The sequence below is a fragment of the Lathyrus oleraceus genome, chromosome 1 (assembly GCF_024323335.1).
Source record: "Lathyrus oleraceus cultivar Zhongwan6 chromosome 1, CAAS_Psat_ZW6_1.0, whole genome shotgun sequence".
NCBI lineage: Eukaryota > Viridiplantae > Streptophyta > Magnoliopsida > Fabales > Fabaceae > Lathyrus > Lathyrus oleraceus.
In genome coordinates, this window is record NC_066579.1 from 441,048,664 (window position 1) to 441,076,214 (window position 27,551).

The window sequence follows — 27,551 nt, forward strand, 5'->3', positions numbered from 1 at the left end:
CCTACTATGCCGCTGTTTTTATGCAGGTGTTTTTTTTTAGCTTATTTGTTGAAGTTAGAATATGGCAATGACAAGGCTGCAATATGAGTATTGCATCATGCTATTGTTGATGTGTTGTTTATAACCGTATGCGAGTTGTCGTACAAGTTTTAGCAACAAAGAGCGTTCGGTTCCTTCATAGCCATTAACGGTAGAAGACAAGAAGACCATGTATGGGCCAAGTAAAGACTTCACCATTGGCAGCGAAATAGCAGTTGCTCCGTCGACAACCAATGATTCCACTTGTGAAAGCTTTTCATGTTCGTGTGGCAGTATATACTGAATGGTCTGCTTGTGGTGCTTAGAAATATTGACCCCTTGCTCTTCAAGCTTCCGCAATGATTCTGATGAAAGCTCCCTGACAAATTTCCTAAGAGGATGTTGGTGCGGTCAGACTTGGTTGTCTACAGATTCGCAATAATTCAACACGAACAAAGATATTTCACACCAGCCTCTTCGCAGACAAACCTCAAATAAAGCCCACATTATACAAGTCAAGCTTGCACTAGTGTATGAAGCATCAGGAACCGGCTATATGACGCTGAAGTTGTTGCTAAAGCGTTTCCGCAGTTTTCTATTTCTCTATCGATCATCTGCCCAAAACAACTTCCCATGTTGTAAAATATTTTACTGATATATTAAAAAGTTATTCTTACATGTTACATCTACATGCTTTAAATAAGAGAGAATAGAAAACCTAATGGGCTTTGACTAATGGGCCTCATTACTAATAGAAATAATTACTATTTACAATCTAATATTTACAACACTCCCCCTCAAGCTGGTGAATGGATATCTATCATTCCCAGCTTGCAAGTAAGTTGCCTGAATCTTTCTGTTGGTAAGCCTTTTGTTAACACATCTGCCAGCTGATGCCCGGAAGGAACGTAAGATGTAGTTATCAGTCCACTATCCAACTTCTCTTTGATAAAATGTCGGTCAATCTCAATGTGTTTAGTCCTGTCATGCTGAACAGGATTATGAGCAATACTAATAGCCGATTTATTGTCACAAAACAATTTCATAGGACCTTCACATTGTATCTTCAAGTCTTCTAGAATTTGTTTCATCCACAATAGCTCACAAATTCCTAGTGCCATAGCTCTAAATTCTGTCTCGGCGCTTGATCGAGCAACTACACTTTGCTTCTTACTCTTCCAAGCTACAAGGTTACCACACAGAAAAGTACAATAGCCTGACGTAGATCTTCTGTCACTCACTGATCCGGCATAATCCGCATCAGTGTAAGTCTCCATAGTTAGATTTCCACCTCTTTTAAACAAAAGTCCTCTCCCTGGAGTTGCTTTAAGATATTGTAGAACGCGGTCTACAGCCTGCAAATGTCTCACCCTCGGATCATGCATGAATTGGCTCACCACACTGACTGCATATGCCAAATCTGGTCTAGTGTGTGCCAAGTAAATCAATTTTCCCACTAATCTCTGATATTGACCCTTGTCAACTTTGTCACTTTCCTCCTCAAAGCTTATCCTGTGATTTTGTTCAATGGGAACACTTGCAGGTTTGCATCCAAGTTTGCCAGTTTCCTGCAAAAGATCAAGCACATACTTCCTTTGAGAAATAAAGATGCCTTGCTTTGAGTAGGCTACCTCAATTCCCAAGAAATACTTGAGTTGCCCAAGGTCTTTCATCTCAAACTCTGCTGATAATTTCTCTTTGAGGAAATGTCTCTCAATCAAATCATCTCCTGTAACAATAATATCATCAACATACACAAGAAGTACAGTCAATTTTCCTCCTTGTGAATGTTTAAAAAATAAAGTGTGGTCTCCTTGACTTTGCTTATAGCCCAAACACTTCATTGCCTTTGTGAATCTTCCAAACCATGCCCGAGGGGACTGCTTTAGTCCATATAAGGCTTTCTTCAATCTGCACACCTTGTTAGCTCCATTTGTTATGCCAACACCTGGTGGAATCTCCATATACACTTCTTCCTCTAAGTCTCCATGCAAGAATGCATTTTTAACATCAAACTGTTGCAATTCCCATCCACATGAAGCAGCAAGAGATAGTAAAATTCGAACAGTATTCATCTTTGCCACTGGGGCAAATGTCTCCTCATAATCAATACCATACGTCTGAGTATAACCTTTTGCCACTAGTCTTGCTTTGTACCGATCAAGTGTACCATCAGATTTGTACTTTACAGTATAGATCCATCTGCATCCAACTGGACTTTTGTCTCTTTTCCTTTCAATAATCTCCCAAGTACCATTTTTTTCAAGTGCTCTCATTTCCTCATCCATAGCTTGGACCCAATTTCTATTTTGCAATGCTTCTTCAACAGATGATGGGATTTTCACAGAATCAACAGCTGCAATAAAACTTTGATATTGTGTGGAAAGATGTTTAGTGGAGACATATTGAGAGATAGGGTGTCGATATAGGGAGGGACAAGATCTTTTATCCTTCCTCAAAGCAATGGGTAAATCAACTGGATTAGTGTCACAAGTATCAGAAATGGCACAATCATCACTAGAGGAATCATTTTCAGTACTTACCTCCGGTTCAGGCGATTGAATTTGTTTCTGGAGAAGGTCAGGTTTACTTCTTCTCTGATACACTAGAGTTGGTGCTGGAGGTGCTGATTCCTGTAAAACAGAAGGCCTTGAAGGACCAGGAACACTTACTGGCTCAGATTCAGGTGTTGAACTAGGACTCAAACTCAAACTAGGTGACAACTCGGGTTCAAGAGAGGGAACACTGATAGGTGTTCTAGGGAGGCTAGGACCAAGGATCAGAAACTCGGACTCAGACTCAGACTCTGACTCTAAGTCACTTATGTTCTCCCCCTGAGACTGAGAACGAGTGAAATATGACACATTTTCATGAAAGGTGACATCTTTGGAGACAAAGAATTTTCGACTCGGAGGATGATAACATTTGTACCCTCTTTTGTTGGGTGCATAACCCAGAAAGATACATCTGACAGCACGGGGATCCAATTTGTTGCGATATTGTTTGTGAACATGAACAAAAGCAACACAACCAAAAATGCGAGACTCAAGAGTGTGTAAGATAGGAACAGATGGAAAACGTGAAAGCATAAATTGGACAGGACTTTTATTACCTAACACTCGAGATGGGACCCGGTTAATCAGATAGGCAGCAGTAAGAATTGCCTCACCCCAATAAGAGGTAGGAACAGACATTTGAAAAAGGAGAGATCTAGCAACTTCAAGTAAATGACGATTTTTTCTTTCTGCGACACCGTTTTGTTGTGGGGTGTCAACACATGTGAATTCATGGAGAATGCCATGTTTACTAGTGAAGTTGGAAAAGGTATGATTGACATATTCTTTACCATTGTCAGAACGAATTCTTTTTATGCCTTTTCCAAATTGCGTTTGTACCATATTATAAAATTGGATAAATATTTGTGGTACTTCGGATTTAGTATTCATCAAGAAAATCCAAGTTACCCGAGTACAATCATCAATAAATGAGACAAACCATTTTGCACCAAAAATATTAGAGGTAGGGGCAGGTCCCCAAACATCAGAATGAATCAAATCAAAAGGTTCATCACTTTTATTAAAACTGGAAGGAAAAGATACACGATTGTGTTTTGCCAACTGACAAACATCACACTTAAAAGACTCAACAGAATGGTGTAAGAACAACGACGGAAACATAGACTTAATTATATAAAATGGAGGATGACCGAGACGCTTGTGCTGAAGCCAAATTTGTGAGGCTGAAGAGGAAGACTGAGACTGGAAACAGGAGGACAATACCTTTGGATGGTCATCAGAGAAGTAGTATAACCCTTCCTTTTCCTTAGCAATTCCAATCGTCTGCCCCGTGGTAAGGTCCTGAAAAACACAATGGGACATAGAAAAAATTACTTTACAATTCAGATCACGGGTAAGCTTATGGATGGAAATTAAATTGTGGGAAAGTGTGGGAACATGAAGCACAGATTGCAACTGGAATGGAGGTTGCAAGTCAATATTTCCAGTGCCAACAACACAAGCATGAGAGCCATCAGCAACAGTGATATAAGGAATACTCGAAGGTGTGGTATAAGAGCATAATAATGTGGAATCAAATGTCATATGATTAGTAGCACCAGAGTCAAGAATCCACGCATTCTTAGGAATATTACCACAAACAGTAAGAGATCGGGAACACAAACTCTTACCAGTAACTGCTAGAGACCCAGAACCAGAAGGCTTACTCATGGAGTCAAGAATAATCTCAGCCATTGAAAGGACAATCGAGAGAAAACAAACCAAGAAACAGGATGGGTTAGGGTTTCAAAGATGAGTGAACAAAAACAAGAAGCACGATGTGCTACAACACAAAACAACAATGACCCAAACACCCAAAAACAACAACAAACTGCAAGCTGCAGTAAAAAAAAGACTCCGCTACAAGGCGGCTAGGGTTTAGGCGGAAGCGAATCCCCCAAAATCGGGAGCTCTTGATACCATGTTGTAAAATATTTTACTGATATATTAAAAAGTTATTCTTACATGTTACATCTACATGCTTTAAATAAGAGAGAATAAAAAACCTAATGGGCTTTGACTAATGGGCCTCATTACTAATAGAAATAATTACTATTTACAATCTAATATTTACAACACCAAAGTTAAAGCCATTTATAATGCGGGAAAACGAAATAATAGAGCTTCTGATCCACCAGTTGATGCTAAAACCACTCATTTCCTTGTTTTAATATCAGAAGGTTTCAGGGAAGCCCGTGGTGCCTTGAGTCATTCTGGAGCAAACTTGCCTTCAAATCAAAGTCCTGTGAAAGTAGATTCTGCATCTACAATACCAGTTACGGGGGCACCCCCAACTACATTACCATCAGTGAATGGATCTATTGCAAACCGACAACCAATACAAGAACAAGGTTGATGTGTTTGCTCTTCGACAGGCAGTGTTTAAGTTGCACGATGGGACTTATGTCAAAGCTTTTGAAAATCAGTTACTGTCATCTTCTAGCCCCCAGGCTAATCGGCTTGTTCAGCCTCAGTGTTATTCTGCTAGCGGCGTTTCTTTGAATCGTCCAGTGGTGGAGACAGAAACTTTGGGTGCTGAGAACAGTTCAAAACTTGTTAAGGCTGAGAACAATGTCATGAAGCATAAGTATATTTCTAAGCATCAAGATGAAGATGCAGGTTCTGCAGCTTCAGCTATAAAATCCAAAGTAGCTTTTGAAGATAAGGTTCAACCAAATGACAGTGGTTTTGTATCAGAAGAAATTACTTTCGATTCTAAGCATAATCTTCGCGAGAAGGGAAAAGAATTTTCAAAAGAAAAAAACCAAAAGATTTGAACCTATTGCTGTTGCTAATAAAAGGCTTGTGGTTATGGCACTGCCAAGCTTAATTGATGAGACATCTCGGCGAATTCATCTTGAAAGCAAAACTTGTTTTGATGTTAAACATGATGGAAATACAGTACTATCACGACCTCGTGATGAACTTCTGATTTCAACGGATGAGGTAAAGCATCATAAAGTTAGTGTTGATGGGGTGCCGAATAAGATAAATGTTCAAAAGCGACGTGCAGATGATTTGAATTCTGAGACTTCTGCTGTTATAAAAGAAAGAAAGAGTTCAAATTTACGATCTACCTTAGACCATGTGGAGAAGCCTTCAACTTCTGAAAAATCTATACTTCCTTCAAGCAAGGTGGATCTTTTGCTAGTAAGCAGCCACGTGTGTGTAGTAAGCTTCTTCATGAATTGAAAGCGATTGCTTTTGATCATTTTCATGGTATTAATGGAAGAACGCCTTCATTTGTTATCAAGTTCTTTTTGCGGTTCAGATCTCATGCTTACCAGAAAAGTTTGGTTTTGTCGTCACCACCAACAAAGAATGCAGTTCCTGAAGTTCATGCTACCAATGATCATGCTAGTGCTTCACCGGTTGTTAAGCCTGTAGAATAATCATTCAGCCGGATGATTCATACAAAGTTGCACGAAAAAGGGCTCTCGCTGACCCCCGAGAAGAAATTAATGCGAAGAGATTGAAGAATATCAAGGAGTTAAAGGCATCGGATGCAGAGAAGAAGGCAGCCACCAATGTTCCACCTGAGAATGAGCGATACGACGAAACAAACAACACCTTGCTAGAACTCCCCATTTTCCATCACAGACAATGAGCCCTTCAAATATGATTTCAGCTTTTGGTGCTCACCCTACACCTTCTCACTCCGTTTCCGCAGCTATTCCTTCTACATTGCATCATTTCAAGGAAATAGCATCAATCATTGCAACTGGTTCAAACTCTAAGGAAGTTCGCAGAATTTCTCGTGCCATGCGCCTTACTATTGCTTTGAGGTCCAAACTCACAGCTCCGGTTCTCTCATTGTTCATCGATCACGTTCTTCCTACAGCTTCTGAGTCTCATTCTAAGTTATCTTCTTATCTTCCCAATCCCAAGGATGATGATCATGAGATGGAAGTGGATTCTGCAACATCTGCAGCTATTCAAACCCCAGCCAAACACTTGTTGCCTGAGCTAGAAATCTACTGTTACTTCCTTGTGCTTCTTTTTCTTATTGATCAGAAACGATATGAAGAGGCCAAAGCCTGTTCCTCAGCTAGCACTGACCGGCTCAAGAACTTGAATAGAAGAACTGTTGATGTTATAGCCTCAAGACTGTACTTTTATTACTCATATAGCTATGAGCTTACTGGAGATATTGCTGAAATTCGTGGAAACCTCTTTCAGTTGCACAGGATTGCTACCCTGCGCCATGATGGACTTGGTCAGGAAACACTTCTTAATCTGTTACTACGTAACTACCTCCACTACAACCTATATGATCAAGCAGAGAAGCTGAGGTCTAAGGCTCCGCGATTTGAGACACATTCAAACCAGTAGTTTTGTTGCTATCTCTTCTACCTTGGGAAAATTCGGACTATTCAGTTGGAGTATACCGATGCAAAGGAGTCTCTCCTACAGGCTGCTCGTAAAACACCAGTTGCAGCGCATGGTTTTCGAATTCAGTGTAACAAGTGGGCCATTATAGTTCATTTACTGTTAGGAGAAATTCCTGAGAAGACTGTCTCGTGCAGAAAGGAATGGAGAAAGCTTTGAGGCCATACTTTGAACTTACCAATGCTGTGAGGATTGGTGATTTAGAGCTGTTTCGGAATGTTGCAGAGAAGTATGCTACCACTTTCAAGACAGACGGGACCAATAATTTGATTGTTCGACTGCGTCATAATGTCATTAGGACTGGTTTGCGCAACATCAGTATATCATATTCTCGCATCTCGCTGGCTGATGTAGCTCAGAAGTTGAGGTTGAGCTCAGCAGATCCCATTGCTGATGCAGAAAGCATTATATCAAAGGCTACCGTAGTGAAGCCAAGTTAACGATATCGTGCCCGAACAGGCCCTGCAACATTGGTTTAGCACACAGTTAGTTAAGGTGTAATTAAAACATTTTCAAAAATTCACAGTGGTAAATGCAATTGTTACTAACACAAAGGTTAACAAAGGTTAACGTGAGGAGAGGGACCACAAGCTGGAGTAAGGACAAAATTCCAAATGTCTTCCGTACAGACATTTCCCACTACTCTGAGGAAACACAGCAACACAGCAGAGAGGAGATGAGTCATATATAAAAAAGCAATCACTATTCAGAAAGAACCCTAATTTTTTGGAGAGGAGCCGTTACTGTTCACTAAGAGAAAAAAGCAGTCGACGGCAAGGAGAAAAGAAAATCATAGTTTTTCTTGGTGGTGAAGAGCGGACAAGAAGATCAAAAACCGGTTCAGCCGGAACCTTACCGGTTAGTTTCCTTTTCGAGTTTCTATTTCCATTTCTCCGTTTAGCTTCCTTGAAGCTTCCATTTGTGTGGTTATCTTGCCGTTAAATCTTTGATGTTCAAAATGGAAAGAAACAGGATCTCTGTGCGTTAAGATGAATTTGTTTGAGTTCTGCTACTGTTTTCAACTTTGTGTTTTATTTAACTTTGTGTTTTATTTAAAAGGCTTGGTCCGTTTTTTTTTATGTTATGTATTAGCGCTTGAGATCATATGACAAGGATGCTTATCTGGCGGAGTTGGTAAAAGGGATGCTTTGGCAAGCCCTTGATCCTGGGTTTAATACTTGTGTGCACCATATTTTAATTTTACAATATTTTTTAATTTCTATTTCACATTTTTTTTTAATCTCCTCATTATTCCTAATGTTTATTACCCCTTTTATTTATTTTAATTGTTAAATATCGATTTTAATTTATTGATTCAACAATTTCCATGTTGTTTATCTATGATTATTTTTATCGATACATTTCAATTATTGTCAACATGCGCAAACCGGCTTTGAGCACATTATTTAGGTTTTGTGTGTCCCTCAATTTTCATCTGTGCAAATCCCGATAATACCTTTTTTCGATTTAATTTTTAAGTGTGTTGTAAATATAACTTGTTGTGTTATTTTCTTCACATGGCTTGCTCTTGGGCCTTCTTACAATGAGACAGTTCTCTTGCACTTACACTCATACATCGCATTGTTTGTTGTTTGGGCCCGATTTAATTATTCCAGTACTTTGAATCCCCATTTAACAAAATGTACCCCACTCCCCCGATGTGTAATAATTTTACTATTTTATTTCTTTACTGTTTAGTTAGCTACTAACACAAGAATAAAATCAACCATTTTCAAAATATCAAAAATAAGACTCGATCCAACGTCGAGTATTTTCTCAATAAACAAATCAATCCATTTCTTCCTCCTATTCTATTCCATTTCTTTCAAACCTTCATCAAATGTTTGATCCAACGTCAAGCCATTTTTCATAATAAAAACTCAAAAATATTAATTCATATTTAAGAGCTTTTTCAATAAAGATGGAAGTGGAACATGGTGGATACCGTGCACTCCTGAGAATAAGATTCGAGGTGGATGCCTCGCCTATCTTAACTCTCGCCATCATCCAAACTTATCTACTTTGTTTTCTCTCAAACACTCATTCAAATCTTTCTCAATCACTCATCAAATGCTCGATCTAATGTCAAGTCATTTTCATAATAAAACCCAAAACATTTAACTCCTATTTAACACTTTTCAATAAAGATGGAAATGGAACATGGTGGATATTGTGCACTCCTGAGATTAAGATTCGAGGTGGATGCCTCGCCTATCTTAGCTCTCGCCATCATTTAAAATTGTCAATGCGGTTTATTCAAACCCTTTCTCAATCAAACCTCAAAAATATTTAATTCTTATTAAACACTTTTACAAATAAGATGGAAGTGGAACGTGGTGGATACCACGCACTCCTGAAACTAGGATTCGAGATGGATATCTCGCCCATCCAAGTTCTCGCCATTATTCAAAACACATCAAACCAATCAATTTCTTTTCTCGCCGCCGTGCGATTGACTCTTAAACCTTTTCTCAAACGAAAGGTACTTTATTTCAAAACAATGCAAGACAATGTTTCTCCATCTGTTTTGGGTAGTCCAACAATGTTTTCGTCGATTTGACACAAAGTAGTTTTCGCTAAAATCGACCAACAAACAAACATTTTTCTACCCAGAACTACGTAAGCCTTGATTTCTCTGTTGAGATACGTAGGAGCAGGATTTGCAAATCTTGTCAGACCCACTAATAAAAAACTTAGGTTTAGTCCTTCGTCAAAAATCCAAAAATATTCTCCTCTCTTCTATTCCTTCTTTCCCACTTAATAACTTGAAAAGCCTAACATTTCAACTAACACTAACACACACAACTGGCCTAATGGTTCCCGTTGAGTACAACGGACGTGACGAGTGCTAATACCTTCCCCTTGCGTAATCGACTCCCGAACCCTAATTTGGTTGCGACGACCATAATCATTGTCGTTCTTTCTTGGGTTTTATCAATATTTCCCCTTTCCTTTTTAGGAATAAATAAAGTTCGGTGCCAACTCTGTTCAGTCCATCATTGCGAGCGTGCGATCGCGCTTCGCTTAGGTTGTGTCTCTCATTTTCATCGAGGTACGACATACCATGGATAATGGAGGAATGAGATTATGGTATCATTTTTCCCTCATTCCCTACACTCTTACTAGTACAATGCACACACTCATGGGTCAATTACCTAGGTGTGCAAAGAAACTTCACATGGTGAAAGACTTTTTTCCCACTTATCCTGATTACGAACCCTTGATGTTCATTGACAAACCTTTCAACTTTAATTTCTTCAAGAACCTATTTTTCTGCTCTTCTCCTCCAACCGAGGATGCTGAATATATCAAATGGATGGACAAAGTTGAAGAGAATAAGAAACACATTTGGAAGGATTTATGCATTTTTTGCCTAACCCAGATGTCAAGAGCGGATCCCTCCTACAACTCCCACATGTTCATCTCTACCATGTGTTTCTGGTACATGTCGACCAACGTGTTCCATTTACCTTATGGGATGATAAGTCCCACCCTCTTCAACATTTCTGCCATAGTTGGCCTTCGACCAACTGGAGAGGATTTCGAGCCCTCAAGAATAACCAAAAGCATTTCTTCTTTCTACTTTACAAGGATTGCTTACAGCTCCTTCATGGAGGACCATCGATGTTCGATGGATCGAGTAAATGACCAGGAGCACATTGCCTTCTTGACTTAATGGCTCTCCATGTATGTCTTTGTTGGTGTAAGCCCTAGAGGCCAATACTTTTGGTACTTATATCGAATTATTTATTAATAATAAAAGGCTTTTTCTTTATTATGTTTGTTTAATAAAGTCCCTAGAATAACTAGTCTATTTTATGTATCAAGTGTGACTTAATCATGAGATCCCATTAAACATAAGGACACTATTCTTAAAGTATCCGTAGTCGAGCTTTGTTATGAAGTGGAATAACATTAAAGCATTAAGACTATTATGTATATAGACTGATGATCACATCTCATTGATCATGGATAAGGAGTTATCAAGTCTTAAACATAAGTATGAATATTGAGAGTAATATTTATACTGGATTGACTCACTATGAGAATACTATATAAAATGTTATGCTAAGTGTCATAAGTTATTCTCATGGTGATAATGGTGTATACCACCCTTTGACCTGAAACCACTATGTACCCTAGATGTAGAGTCGAGTGCTTTATTGTTGATCAAACATTATCTGTAACTGGATGACCATAAAGACAGTTGATGGGTACTACACGAAGCATGCTGAGGGACATGAGTGACCTAGATTAGGGGTGGCAAACGGGCATGCCCGCCCCGTTAAGGCCCGCCCCACAAAAGCCCGCAAAAAAACGGGGCGGAACGGACGGTCATATTTAAGGATGTGAGCCTAAAACTTAAGCTCGCGCCCATAAAAAAGTGAGGGTGGGGCAGGGAAAATGGGGCGGGGCGGGGCAGACACATTAAAGGTTGAGGGTCTAAATCCTTGGCCCACCCTGCACTAAAGTGCGGGCAAAACGGGCATGCCTAATGGGTCGGGCCCATTTTGCCACCCCTAACTTAGATGGAATTTTCCCATCCTGCGTAATAGGATAAATGTCTACGGGCCCAATATTGAACTGGACAAGGATGACACGGTTTATGCCTTATGCTCAATATAGACATAAGGGAAAAAGGGTAATTATACACATAAGTATTATCACAAAAGGATTTGTCAGATCACATGACATTTTCGTGTCTTAGGTAGCAGTGATGTGTTGCTAGATACCGCTCACTATTTATTATGTTAAATACGTTATTTAATATAATTGCTAATGTCGCGAAAACCTACAGGGTCACACACAAAAGGACGGATTGATGAGAGATAAAGTAACTAAGGAACACCGTAAGGTACGGTGCACTTAAGTGAATTGTAGAACATCGTAAGGTAAAGTGTACTTAAGTAGAATACAAAATATGGTAAGGTACCACACGCTTAAGTGATTTTGGCATATCATAAGATATAGGCCACATACACTTAAGTGGGCTTTTTAGCTTGCAGCCCACACAAGTGGTTCTATAAATAGAACCCTTGTGCAGAAGCATTTGTGCAGTTGTAATTTCTTTTCTCTCTCTCCCTCTCTCTCTCTCTCTCTCTCTCTCTCTCTCTCTCTCTCTCTCTCTCTCTCTCTCTCTCTCTCTCTCTCTCTCTCTCTCTCTCTCTCTCTCTCTCTCTCTCTCTCTCTCTCTCAAAGCCTTCATTTGTAGCAGCTAGCACTGAGATTGAAGGAATCCGTTCGTGTGGACTTAGTAGAGGCGTTGTCACCATTCAACGTTCATGATCGCTCCGTAGATCTGCATCAAAGGTTTCAATCGCCACAAGAGGTAACGATTCTATCACTGATCATGTCAATTCGTAAGGATCACTAAAGGAGATTTTTTTTAAATTTCGTTGTGTTTTGGATCGCTCTTCTCCTTCAGCCTTTTGTGTTTGATTTGTTCAAGTAGCTAAGAAGTGTGTTCCCCTAGCCACCAAACTCCATGAAGGGAGTAAAATCTGCCTGAGAAGGTTAATCCTCTTTGGCCTCTTTGAATCCTTGGAGTTGACCTGTGAAGACCTGAAGGAGAGGCATAACCCATATATTCTTCAGATAGGTGGCTTTATCTGGCTTTTATAATTGTGGCTTAATTCCACCTTTGAACCTTCTCTCAAAACCAAAGTTTATCGTAACCCATAAGTAGGGTCGAAGGTCTTAGGCTGACTAAGCTTACTCCATACGACATGAAGGTTATCTTATTAGAGATCTTTAAAGATTATTTCCAACTGTTTTATAGGTGCAAAACCTCTACCTCGACGATGGCACCCTTTTCCAGTCAAAAATATGGTCCTGAATGGTTTACAAAACCCTTTTCCCAATCCACATCGACGCGAGGAAAATGACATATATAACATTTTGATTGCCTATTTTGATCCCATTGCTCTGTGATCGAGGCGTACTTCTGCTAAGATAGGTCTGAGGGAAGCTCCTTACCAATCAAACCTGGTAAAAAGGCTAACCCTTTTTCTCCAGTTCTTTCTTTTTCTTTTCATTGACGTTACTATTCCAAATTTGCTTTCTTAGGGTAATAAAATAAAAAATGATTCTACTTCTGCAAGGCCATCAAGGAAGAAGAAAAGGGTAATGTATGAGGCAGTAATAATCTTCGAAGATGATGGTACTGAAGAGAGTGCATTGCCACCTCTAAAGGAAAGGAAAGAGAGTGGAAACACCTCTCAACAACCCATTAAAAAAGCTTAAACAACGTCTTCAAATCCCCATCCAGACACTGAACATGTATCTTTGCCTTTTTACTCTCTTATTTCTAATGTTGAACCATGCTTATTCAAAATTGCTTTTTAGCAGTCGATTGGCATTAACCCTGAAGGCCCTTAACCTCAGCCAAATGAACCCAACAATCGTCATGAGGATTCAAGCATCAAACAAACAACACCTTCATCGACTAACCCTTCTGACAACCTGTATAGTGGTGCTGGGAATGGTGGGGTAATCGACCAAGCAAGGCTAGTTGGTGGTTGGATGATGGATCCCATTTTGGAGACCACTAAAAGTCCAACCACTAAGTCTCCTGCTACTAGGCAGGGTCGAGGCACAACTGCCCATACTCCCCCAACCAATCAGGCTAAGAATATGATGCCAAAAGCTCTGATGAGGACTAGTCCTCTACAAGGAACTTCAGGGGGTCCTCATGTTGGGACTCCTAATGTTAATGTAACCGATAATGAACAACCACTTGCAGAGTTCCAGGTCATGATGGTTTTCATGGGCACACTCACTTCTCTCCTACTCCATGGTCTATGTCTCAATCCCTTGAAAGCTTTAGTGAAGTGTCCACCTCCACCTTGAATGATTTAACAACTGTTGATAAACAAGAGAACCTCCTTAAGGCTAATTTTTTGTCTGGCCCATGTAAAATTGTTCCTGAAACACTCTCTCTAATTGACTCTAAGTATGTATGGAATTATGAGGGAGTGTTATGAATTGCATAAAATCATTTTTGTTTGAGAATTTGGAAAGTATTTCATCTTTAAACTCTCATTATTAGCTCTACCCCCTGCCTCAGTCTTGTATCTAGTAACATGCTCGACTGTTGACTTGTTAGTCTCACCATAAAACTTAGTAAATTTGGGGACTTTCCAACCCCTAAGGAGTTTGGTCCGTCAAACATATTTTGTTAATAGGGATACGTAATTAGGCCCATGGAGGCCAATGTTGAGGCCATTTTGGGCCCAAATTTGTTCGACCATGTTTGTTATATTATCCTGCCCCCCAGAATTATTTTAGTGGAAACTTCTAGGTATTTGGTCAGCATCCTGGTTTCTAGGCACCATAAGTATTTCAGGACCATTATGTGATTTGTTCCTTTCGACTATCTCCGATGGAGGTTATTCGATTGGAAGCTGTCATACCTCAAATTTTTCCCTCCCCTTTTCATCTTTTCATCCAACCTTTCACTTAAGGTTCATCTGTACTTATTCATACCCCATTCATATGCATCATTCATTCATGTTGACACTTTCTAATTGATCATCATAGATTCAAAGCTTGTGGCTTGCAAAGCTAGGGTTTGCTTGTGGATCAAGCTCTAGAAATGTGACATGGCTCTCCATATGTCCATCATGGGTGTGAAACCCTAATTTCTTGATCTTTGGGATATGGATTCAAGGAGACCTCATCATGGTGGGTATCAAAACCCTAATCATTGGCTATGCTACTATGGGATCTTGTAAGTGCTTCTTAAGCTTTGGTTTGATCTTCTAAACCCTAATTATGGGCCCATGTGTTAGAAGATTAATTGTGGAGCTTTATGCTTGGTTTGAAGGCCTTGATTAGATGGTGTGCACCTTGAAACACTAATCAGACAGCTTTGGTTCTTGTATTCCTTGTTGGCTTGACTTTTTACCTTGTGATTGTTTCAAACCCTAATTCATTTGAGTGTGGTTCTTTACCACCATATCATGCATCATCAATCCTCAAGGGTGTTTTTTGCTCATGGAAATCATTCAAACAAGTTGATCATTTGACCTGAATACTTGGGGATTCATCTGATCCAAGGCCTTGTTCAAGATTTCATCCATGTCATATGCATTCTATTTTTCCATTCAAGTTCATTGACCCTAGGTCTTTGGTGCATTCAAAGTCCTTGGTCCATGCTGCATGGTTCATTGGTCCATTAATCTATCATGTCATGTTTCATTGTGCATTCTAGTCCATGAATCTTTGATTCAAGGTGCATTGTCCTAGTCCATTGGTCCATGTGTCATCATACATTCATAGTCCTTTAATGTTTTTAATCCATTAGTTCATTCATGGTTCATTTCAAGATTGATTCAAACATGTATTTTTGAAGGCAAAGTCATAACTTGGAAAATAAGACATTGTTTTTAGAACCATAAAAGACCATTTCCATCCAAAGTATTGTTCATTCAATCATGCATTTTCCATTTACATTGTCCATACAAAAAAATACAAAGTTGACCTACATTTGACTTTTTGGTCAACCAGTTGACAAAAGTCAACTGACATAGTCTAATGACCTAGCCCTAGTTTCTACATCATTTCTTCATCATTACCATTGTTCTCATGAAAACCCATGGCCAAGTTACTTCATTCGCGATTAATTATCTTTTGAACCAATTCACATGTAATCATCTTTTGCACCAATTCACATATAATCATCTTTTGTACCAAGCTTTATTTGTGACAAGCCTTGCTACCATACCTTGAAGCCATGACCATAATCCAACAGTCCTGCATTCACGACATGTTATAACATCCAATAAACATTGCACATTCATCATACCATATTTTTGTTCTAAATTCATTTCATCCAAACAAGCATGATGCAAATCAAGCAATGCAAAGTACAATTGGACATGCATACATTCACTTCAATAAGATTATACCAACTATTAACAACATGGAATCAAGGTACAAAATCCACTTACACCCTAAGCATTAACAGTATATCATTCATGCAACAGTTATGAGTTCAACACAAATTGAATTGGATTAGGAAATTTGGATCACACACACCTGCAGTAGGAATGTAGCCACCTGCATTTGATCAACCATCATCAACTCATACACTTCAGTTCCCAAGGAAAAACCCTGCACCAACATGAAACCTAGCCATGAGTACCAACCTAACATGTGAAATTCAGAAAATTGGCCAAGACATTGGCCCTGCAATAATGAACCTGAACTAACATGAACATAAGTAACCATCACCCTGCAGAAACTCTGTTAACAAAAAAGTTAACATTAACCTGCAACTCTAAAATCTAACCAAGAGTTAACATGCATAATCAATAGAACATGGCTCTGCATTATTCCCTGTAAATCCAATAACCCAGAACCCTGCATTAGCTGATCAAAAAACCCTGCAAAACCCGCATTGGCCAGGTAATTGATCAAAATCAACAAACACTTGCAGCTTGCTAAAACATACATAACCTGCAAATTGAGAGATAACCTATTCAACAGGTCATCAAACATCATTCCCCATGACCTTGCATTGATCATCACCTGAACCAACCAATCACATTGGGGTCACTAACTAACTTTTAAACTCGAGTTATTCCTAACAGCAACATTCAGTTTTCAGTTCAAGTGCAACTAAACCTAACTGAATGTGAATCTCACAACTAACTTCTGAATTTCATTGGAATTTGGGATGGATTTCAGTTGCATCTCATAACAGAAAATCAAAGCCTATAAATCACTCATCTTCATTAACTCAAGCCACACATACACATTCACTACGAAATTCCAGATTTCGATTTCTCTCTGATCTCAAATATCTCCCTCACTCAGAGCTTGTTTCGAAACTCCATTGAAGCTTCATATCGAAGCTTCAATAAGAGTGAGTTGAACCACTATTTTCGTTCCTCACAAGACCAATTTTAATTCTCACATAAAGGTACAAGAAGAAGTGAAATATTGAAGAAGACTCAAGATCATGAATTACCTGCATTTCAAGTGATTTTCCCTTCGCGTTTTTGTCTTCTTCGATCAACACTTGCCGAAACATTTCTCCATTTTGGAGGTAAATTTTCTTACTCATCTATTTGCCATGATTTTATTACCATTTTCTAGATTGCATTTGTGGCATCAATATCCCTAAGGTTTGAGCTTGTATCCATGATCATGTGCCATTTAATTTAGCTTTGAGTATGTTAGGGTTATTCACGTTTTCCCTTCGATTTGCATAACATAAGAAGATTTAGAAAGTTCCATTATCGTTTATGGTTTCAACACGTGAAAAAGGTTTATATGATGTTCTTGGTTGGTGGTCAGAGGCGCCTCCGCTGCCAGAGGTGGCCTCCGACACGGCGGAGGGAGAGTGAGTTGAGTGGTTTGAGAGGAGAGGAAGGTGAAAATGCGTTTGTGTTATTTCCATTATTTTATTTTGCCACATTTTTTCATGTGCATGAATACTTAGTTGATTTCATTAATATGAGTCATACATCCCATGTCATTGCTGAGTCATGGCCAAGTCACCATGCCTTATCCATTTCCTGATTGAATGATGTGGATTTCACTGGGCTGCATGTTTGGGCCTTGGGCATTAGTATGGATGTCACCTTGGTTTGCTAGCACATACTCCCAGTCTGTATGCAAAATATGATTTGGGCCTCACTCCTGGGCCCAAGCGCCAGATCTGGGTGACAGCCCCATTTGGCAGCCTACCCCTTTATTTTCATTGTTTGCTTGATCATTTTTTGTAGATATTTTCTTGATTAAATTTGCTCCATTATTTTTGTATACCTTTTACTATAGTTTTGACATTTTTCTAACATGATATAACTTAATATTAGGTATTAATTTTATTTAGATTTTGATTGAATTTTAATTCACATTAAAAAAGACTTTCTTTCATTTTTGTATGATTAGTTTAAATTGGTGGTTTGTCCCATTTGTACATGATTAATTTAGCTTCCATGTTCATGTGATTTGAGTGAATACATGTTGATTTACAAATTGAGCCATGATCCATGTTAAATAGATTTTTTGACCTAGGTTTAGTTGCATTTAAATTGACCATTGATTTGTTGTGGTTATCTTGTAAATTGAAAATGCCATTTCAATTTGATGTATCTTGTACGTCATCTCTTTTGTCATGATCATGTGATTAGATTAATTCCCATGTAATTATCCATGATTGATTCTATTTCTTTTGCCTTCTGATGACATTGAACATATGAACTCTTTCATTGGTGGTAATCTTTTGTATGTTCCCCTAGTTTAGGGTTGTATAAAATCAGTTGATTTAGTGTGACTGATTAACCCTTTAGGTTGTATATGATTCAATTAACTATTTCCCTCTGATTAATGTTGATCAAAGTTTAATTTGATAAACCAAATCCTTTGCATTGTGCTTAATTCCCCAAGCCTATTCAAGTGATCAAAAGACCATTGATCACTTGATAAGGCAAGTCCCTTGTATTCAAGCTGTACTGGACCTCATGAGCTTAAGACCTCAAGATTCAAGATCAAGAGTTTAAGACTTCAAAGTCAGTACAAGATCTTCACATTACAGACAATGGACTACTTCTCAAGCACAACAAATGTCAACACTTATCAATCATTATTCAAGTTGTGTGACATGAGCCTTAAGCAATAGAGAATGAGTGAGAATGGAGAATTCAATACGCCAAAAACTGGAATAGACAGCGCACCTTAGAGGGCGCTTTATTACAAAAGCGCACTCTAAAGTGAAGCGAAAAAATAAGGAGTGAACAACTGGAATAGACAGCGCACTGTAAAGGGCGCTTTTGTAATAAAACGCCCTCTAAGGTGAAGCGAAAAAATAAGGAGGAGATAGAGGGACAACAATACAGGGCGCTTTTTAGAAAGCGCCCTCTAAGGTTACCCTTAGAGGGCGCTTTTAAAAAAGCGCTCTATAAGTCCATGTGCATTTCTAGTTTATAAAGCGCTTTTGGAAAGCCTTAGAGAGCGCTTTCATAAGCGCCCTCTTAGGCCCCCTTTAGAGGGCGCTTTTTTTTCCACAAGCGCCCTCTAAGGTCCCCTTTAGTAAACATTAAAATTATAACATACTGCGCGTTTTGTTATTTCACTCTCTGTTATTTTCGTTCTTTTTCACGTTAGGGTTCTCACTGCTACGATTTTCGCTACTTCTAAGGCGTTCTCTTTCCACCTCTGTTAGATCTACGATGTTTCCTCCTTCTATTAATTCGTTGTTAGCTGTTCGATTTTGACACCATAGGTATTTTTCTAATCTTCATATTACTTGGTTTCTCTTCTGACGTTCGCTATTGTTCATTTTTGGTTTCATTTTTCTTGGTTCATACATTTATTGAGTATTCTCAACAATAATTATTGTGTTGCAATGCTAGCAATGGAGACTAGGCATTATGGGTTAAATTTCACCAACTGTTCCATTTGTTTCTCGATGTAGAAAAAGGAGGCAGCAATATCTAAAACACCTTCTACCAATCAAAGGTACACTATACAGCTTATGAGTGTATTTATTCTAGCATACATAGCGTAGCTAGTAACTTAAGAAGTTTAGGTATGTATGTTATTTGATAGAGTAAATTAGAGTCGACTATTCTTCTGTTAGCTTTCAGTTAGACCATTATACAATTCTACATATATATTTTCTAGTCAATGTTTATCTTTTGTAAAAACTATATGATGATATATAACTATGCTACAAATTAGTGCATACCACTAATGCTTAATGCATGGTTCATACATTCTCATGCTATTGAAGTCAGAGATATCTGAAAATGTTGAGAAACTAACTCAATAAACCAAATTTTTTTTGGTTTTGGGTTGTTGTTGGAGACATGAATGCCCTGCACAGAGACTAACTCAATAAAGCGAAATTGTTTTGTCTCATCCCATTTTTGGTTTCTCTTCTGAAATTGTTTTTTGTTTATTCTAATTAGTAATGGATAATACATGGATGTCTTCCAATCGATTGTCGAGAGAGTACGAGAATGGGGTATCAGAATTCATTAAGTTTGCCGTTGCGCACGCCGAAGACCCTAGTAGAATGATATGTCCTTGCTTGGGTTGTTGTTATGGGAAACGGGTTAACGCAGTTCAGTTGACATCGCATCTAATGAGGCATGGAATTGATCGAAGTTATACATGTTGGAATTTGCATGGTGAGAAAAGTAACGAGAATGTTGAACCGGGGGATAGTACGACTTATGCCTCAAACTATAGTGGCGCAGATACATACGATTGTGATCGAGTTGAAGAGATTGCAGAAGCACTTGAAGGAGATCTTAAGGATTGTCCCGAAATGTTTGAGAGGTTGGTAAGTGATGCAGAGAAACCTTTGTATGATGGTTGCACTAAATTCACAAGATCTGCGGTATTAAAGTTGTACAACTTAAAGGCGGGCAATGGATGGTCGGATAAAAGTTTCACAGAGTTATTAGCCCTTTTGAAAGATATGCTTCCTGAGGATAATGTTCTTCCCAATCGAACATATGAGACCAAAAAGATGTTGTGCTCTATTGGCATGAGCTATGATAAGATACATGCATGTCCAAACGATTGCGTTTTGTTTCGAAATGAGTATGCATCGTTAAATGAGTGTCCTAAATGCGGTGTCTCGCGATATAAGAACAAGTTGTCTCCAGCAAAAGTCTTGTGGTATTTTCCTGTTATTCCGAGATTTAGACGCATGTTTCATAGTGAAACCGATTCAAGACACTTGACCTGGCATGCAGATGAAAGAATTATAGATGGAAAGTATCGACATCCGACAGATTCACCACAGTGGTTGAAAATTGATAATGATTATCCTGAATTTGGAGAAGAATCAAGAAACCTTCGCTTGGCATTATCTACTGATGGAATGAACCCACACGGTATCCAGAGTATCTCACACAGTACATGGCCTGTGATTATTATGATTTATAACCTACCTCCATGGCTATGTATGAAGCGTAAGTACATGATGTTGTCTATGTTGATTTCTGGACCTAAACAACCAGGGAATGACATAGACGTGTACTTGAAGCCCTTAATCGAAGATTTAAAGATTTTGTGGGAGACCGGTGTGGAGGTTTATGATGGATATAGGAAAGAAAGTTTCAACTTGAGGGCGATGTTGTTTGGCACAATTAATGATTTTCCAGCATACGGAAATCTATCAGGGTATAGCATAAAAGGTCAATGTGCGTGTCCTATTTGTGAAGATAAAACAGATTGGAAGCGCTTGGAGTTTGGTCAGAAGAATGTCTTTCTCGGTCATCGGAGATTCTTAAATTCAAATCATCACTACCGTGGATGGAGAAAGGCGTTCAATGGAGAGACAGAACAAGGCAGAGCTCCACCTATATTGACGGGTGATCAAATTTTTGAAAAGGTGAAAGATTTGGATACTCAGTTTGGCAAGCCTTTTGCCCACACACTTGTCAAAAGTGGGTGGAAGAAGAGGTCAGTTTTTTTTGAATTGCAGTATTGGAAGTCCTTGTATGTGAGACATTTTCTTGATGTTATGCATATTGAAAAAAATGTATTTGAAAGTGTTATTGGCACGTTACTCAATATACAAGGAAAGTCTAAGGATGGCCTTAAGGCAAGAAAAGACTTGATAACGATGGGAATAAGAACTGAATTAGGACCCTTGAAGAAAGGAAAACGAACATATCTACCGCCTGCTGCTTATACTCTATCTAGAAAGGAGAAAAAAACATTGTGTAAGTTTCTAAGTGAAGTTAAAGTTCCAGAAGGGTACTCTTCAGATATTATAAGACTTGTGTCTATGAAATACCTCAAGTTAAAGAGTTTAAAGACCCATGATTGCCATGTTATAATGGAACATTTTCTCCCAATAGGTATACGTTCTATTCTTCCAGAAAAAGTAAGAAGCTCTATAACTAAGTTGTGTTCTTTCTTCAAGTCAATTTGCAGTAAGGTGATCGATCCTGCGATCTTACCAATGTTGCAAAAAGAAATCGTTATTACTTTGTGTGAGCTTGAAATGTTTTTTCCTCCATCATTTTTTGACATAATGGTACATCTAGTTGTTCATCTTGTGAAAGAGACACAATTGTGTGGACCAGCTTATATGAGATGGATGAACCTTGTTGAACGTTATATGAAAATATTAAAAGGGTACGTGAAGAACCGAAGTCGACCAGAAGGTTGTATGGTTGAAAGATACATTGTTGAAGAAGCGATTGAGTTTTGTACTGAATATTTGTCTAATGTTCAGTCAATCGGACTCCCCAAGTCTCAGCTTGTCGAAAAGAAAGAAGGAAAAAATCTAATTGGAAATAAAATCGTGGCAGTATCAAGGGTCGAACGGGATCAAGTGCATTTGTATGTTCTACACAATGAGAATGAGGTTGAGCCGTATGTTGAAATTCACAAGGATGTTCTCCGAGGTTTAAATCCCAATAGAAATGAAAATTGGGTAGTACGAGAGCACAATCGATGTTTTATACCTTGGTTTAAGGATCATATTTATTCAAAGTATTATTCAGATCCCGCTTCAATAACAGAAAGGTTGAGATGCTTAGCATATGGTCCAAGTTTCCATGTTTTTTCTTATAGCGCATACGCGATTAATGGATACACATTTTATACCAAAGAACAAGATGATAAAAGTACTATGCAGAATAGTGGTGTCACCGTGGTAGCTGAAGCAATGCACATATCAAGTGTGAAGGACTTAAACCCCAAATTTGCAAATTTGTCGTATTTTGGTGTTATCGAGCGCATTTGGGTGTTTGATTATGAGAAGTTTCAGATTCCTATATTTGGTTACAAGTGGGTTGAAAATAATAACGACATTCGAATGGATAAGTCAGGATTTTTGCAAGTGGATCTTAATAGGGTGGGATACAAAGATGAGTCTTTTATTCTAGCCTCTCAAGCTAGACAAGTGTTTTATGTCAATGATCCGAAAAGTACGAAATGGTCTATAGTTCTTTTTTCCAACAAAGTAATTGATGAAAACACTGGAGATCAAGGTGATATTGATGTTGAGATTGAATCGTTTACCAGAAATGATTAAGATGAGAATATTATATCAAATGATTCATATATTAGAAATGATCATAATGAGGGTATTTGGATCAATCCAACCGTACGTGTTGTTAAGAGACATGTAGAACATATTCCAACCAAGAAAAGAAAGAGAACTTAGTGAAAAAGATACAGGTCAAATGATTTTAATTATTTTCTTTATTACAGGTAAAATGGCTTTTATTACAGCAAATCGAGTCAGTTGCATAAAAAAAAGGTATAAACACAATTATATGATATTTATGCATAGAAAATGTTAATTCTTGATCTTATACTTCACCTAGCTAATTTTATGATATTTTAGGTTCATGCTATTGATATTGAACAAAAAGAGGTTGTTGCTAAGAAGACTGCGGCTAGCAAAAAAAACATACATCTCAGAGATACTTTTGCTACTTAGTTTTATTTCTTTTTAAGTTATGAATTGGTTGTATATTTAGAATCTTTAGAAGTTAAACGATTATATATCAGTGGATTGTTGTATATGTATGAATTGTTGTATATAAGGCTTGTTGAATGCAATGTGTGAAAAAGGGCTTCAAATTATACAGTTTTAGGTGTACTGCTTCAATATACAGGTTGTCTAAAATAAATAAAAAAATATAGCGCTTTTTAAAAAAAAAAAATTAAATAACCACCCACTTTAGAGGGCGCTTTCCAAAATAAGCGCCCTCTAAACCCTTTAAATTTCCACTTTAGAGGGAGTTTTCCAGTAAAAGCGTCCTCTAAACCCTTAAAAGTTTCCACTTTAGAGGGCGCTTTCCAGTAAAAGCGCCCTCTAAACCCTTAAAAGTTTCCACTTTAGAGGGCGCTTTCTTTAAAAAGCGCCCTCTAAAGTGGCCCTTAAAGGGCTTAAAGAGCCACTTTAGAGAGCGCTTTCACCAGGAAAAAAAGCGCTGTCTTTACCTATGCCAGCACCAGATTAGAGGGCGCTTTAAAGCGCTGTTATAGGCCAAAAAAAGCGCTCTCTTTTCCCTTATTTGGCGTAGTGATTCCTCAACTCATTCTAAATATCTTTGGATACAGGACGAATGACCCACTCATCATATTCACCTCTATTGATAGACTTTAGCACAATTTGAATCAAATGATTATCAAGTCTCTTTTCATAAGCTACATTGCAATAATCAGAACCTTCATGAACACTTGTTAATCATGATAAGAGTTACACGCCATGAGCCTTAAGTAACAAAGAATGATGTCAGTGGAACATTCCTTAACTCATCTAGAGTATCCTTGGGTACGGGACGAATGACCCCAGTTGGTTAAGGTATTCTCCTTTGTTCATAGACTTTAGTGCCATTTAAATCAAATGATTGACAACTCTTCATCATAAGGAGAGTCTTCCTTAGCAACTTGAAAGTTATGATGAGAATCACATGCTATGAACCTTAAGTAGTAAAGAAGAGTGAGAGTGGAGAATTCCTTAACTCATTCTGAATATCTTTGGGTACGGGACGAATGAGCCAGTTGCGCATCATATTCACCATTACTCATAGACTTTAGTGTGGTCCATATCCAATGACTGTTAAGTCTTCTACATCTTTCATTACCATCCCTCGGTAGTATTACATTGTCCTCTCTTTGGAACCAAATACCTTATCCTTTTGGATTCCATGCATACCCTTTTAGGGCAATTCCAATGTCCATCTTCATGAACCAAGAGATTCTTGAAGCAAAACACCTAATTCCTTTGTTTTTTGGCTTGATGTCTATTTCCTCTTCGGTCCAGAGTTTATTCCTTCATGGATTCAGTGTACTATTTTCTTTTTGATTTCAAATTGCTTGTTCCTCTACAGTGATATACCGTTTCCTTGGACTAAATATCATTTTCCCTTAGGTCCCATACATATCCTTTTAGGGCAATTCCAGTGCCCATCTTGTGAACCAAGATATGTTTGCCTTGATGCCAAACACTTAATTACTTTGTTTTCTAGCTTGATACTTGTTTACTCGTTGGTTCAAAGTTCATTTACCTTTATGGGTTCCTATGCTGCCATTGTCTTTTGGTGCAAGTTATACTTTTCATCCCTTCTTATCAAATCAATCATTCAGTTATTTGTTATGCATTAGTTCCACGAACTACGGAGCTCTGACTTTCTCTTTTCACGGTGAGAATACATAAGCACGAGGATACGAATCCTTGGCGAGCATAATTATTCTTTCTTCTGCCTTAGGGAACCATTCATATCCTTCATGATCCATCATTTATATTCAATCATAACCATTCATCCTAGTGACATACTGCTTCTTTGGAACCAAATACCATATTTATTTAGAATTCCATATATACCCTTTTAGAACAATTGTCCAACTTTGTACTAAGAGATGTTTGCCTTGATGTCAAACACTTAACTCCTTTATTTTTGGCTTGACACATGTTTACTCTTAGGTTTCAAATACCATTTCCGTTATGGATTCTAATAATACCCTTATCTTTTGGTTCCAAATTATACCTTCTGTCACTTTTACCAAATCTTTTAATTTCTTTCTATCTTAATTATTTCTCTATTCTACACTTCATTTACATAATTAACTATTCACTACCTACATTCAATACCTTCTACCATCATTCACTCCATGTGATATACTCTCTCTTTGAGCCAAATACATTATTCCTTTGAGCTCCATCCAGTGTCTGCCTTTGAACCGAGAGATGTTTGCCTTAATGCCAAACATTTAATTCCCTTTGTTTCCGGCTCTTCCATATAGTGGTACCATGCCTTGCCTCCCCACATATAGGTTCATTCCACCTTTACTCTATGGTTCAGAATTCATCCCTTCATGGGTTCAAACCACATAATCCTTTGGTTCAAACCATATTTGTTATCACTCTTCTTTCATCTCCCACCATTAGTTCTATGAACTACGAAGCTCTGAATTCCTTATTGCACTATAAGGATAAGTAGGCACGAGGCCCTAATCCTCTCCGAGCATTTTATCTATTATCTTCTTTTACCCTTATTCTTTCGTGAGTAACCTTTAGATATAACACCCATTCGAGCTTAAAACAATCAAAATGGTTCTCGTTGAGTATAATAGGTGTGAGGAGTATTAGTACCTTCCCCTTGCATAACCGAATTCCTTACCCATTTTCTCTTCCCCTGGGTTTTATCAATGTTTTCCCTTTCCTTCGGAAATAAATAAAGTCTATTGCGACTCTGTTGTACCTTCTAGTGTGCGATGAGTTCGGGTATATTTCCGCTAGCTTTAGAACCTGGTTAACATGTGGTAGCACAACTGGCACATGAGGCACCCCCGAAAAGAGAAATCCTACCCATTTGATGGGCTAACTGCTGGTAACTTTGGGTGGTGTTTTAGATGAACAGATTAAATATCGTACCTATTTGTTGTGTCAATATATTCACCATTTCATGGTTACTTTCGTCCATTTGTTATCTCATGCCCGCTAAGGAATCAATAGTCAAAGTTGGCATTATGGGAAGGGCATATCGAAATTGCCGTTATGGGTTCCCTATGCAACCAAGGTTGCTTATGGCAGATCCTGACGCCAAATGTGGATCGAGGAGTGATGTTATTGTTGCAACATTATCTGTAAATGTCGAAGCATGACAGTGTAAGCCCACCATCCTGGTAGTTGGTATGCCTTAAGGGTAGTCCCTCGTAACTAAAGACATAGTAAAATTTGGGATATATGGGGGGTTATGATCCCCCATAACTATCGTAGTAGGCCTGTGAGAGGTTGGTGGGCTTATTACCGATTGTAAAGTAACTACCACTCCTGACATCAATGCTGAAATCCGTACCCGGAGTTAAAATAGGACTTGTGACTCCAATAGTATTCATTATCCCCGTCGTACTAACCATCGTAGTAATGGGTCGTTCAGAGTCTGGAGCATCATTTCAGGCTTGAGAAGTGTTCTTTGGGTTTGTCATTCCTACTAAAATCCTACCACTCCTCAAACGAGTGTGACACCGGACATTAAAAATCTTACCACTCTTCAAACGCATATGTTAACGAACATTGGAAATAACTAAATGATAACAGAGTGAAAAATACGAAAGTTTCTTCTAAGAAAATATAACTTTTTACACAAAAACACATAGGTCCCACTAGACGTGTCAATTTGTTCGCATGTATTTTTAACAAACAATTACGAGTTTGAAAGTCTTTAAGATTAACTCGGAAAATTTTGGGATCGGTTTTGTGTAAAAGCGTTTACTATGATGTAGGTGTATGATGTGATTACAAACGTCTGATTGCAGACATCGTGAAAGTGAACTTTAAAGACAACAAATACTAAATTAAAGTAAAATAAATTTGAAATAATTAAATGGTTTCCAATAACTTTTTTGTACGTTAAATTGAATTTAATTTAATAAAATTTATTGTGGATTTGTTTAGATTGATTTATTTAAAATTATCTAATGTCATAAGTTTTGTAATACTATTTGAGAGTCTTTATCAAAAACAACTTATGATATTTTTTATAAAAAATTTAAGCCTAGTAATGTCTACAAGATAGCATATGAGAACAATTTATAAGATATATAAAAACCATTTAAATTTATTTTATCTTATTATTATAAAAATGACTTAAACAA

At 38.1% G+C, this 27,551-nt stretch overlaps 1 pseudogene; it reads left to right on the forward strand.

Annotated features, from left to right (window-relative positions):
• Positions 1 to 6,161: 6,161 nt before the first annotated feature.
• Positions 6,162 to 7,417, forward strand: LOC127081341 (probable 26S proteasome non-ATPase regulatory subunit 3; annotated as a pseudogene).
• Positions 7,418 to 27,551: the final 20,134 nt, after the last annotated feature.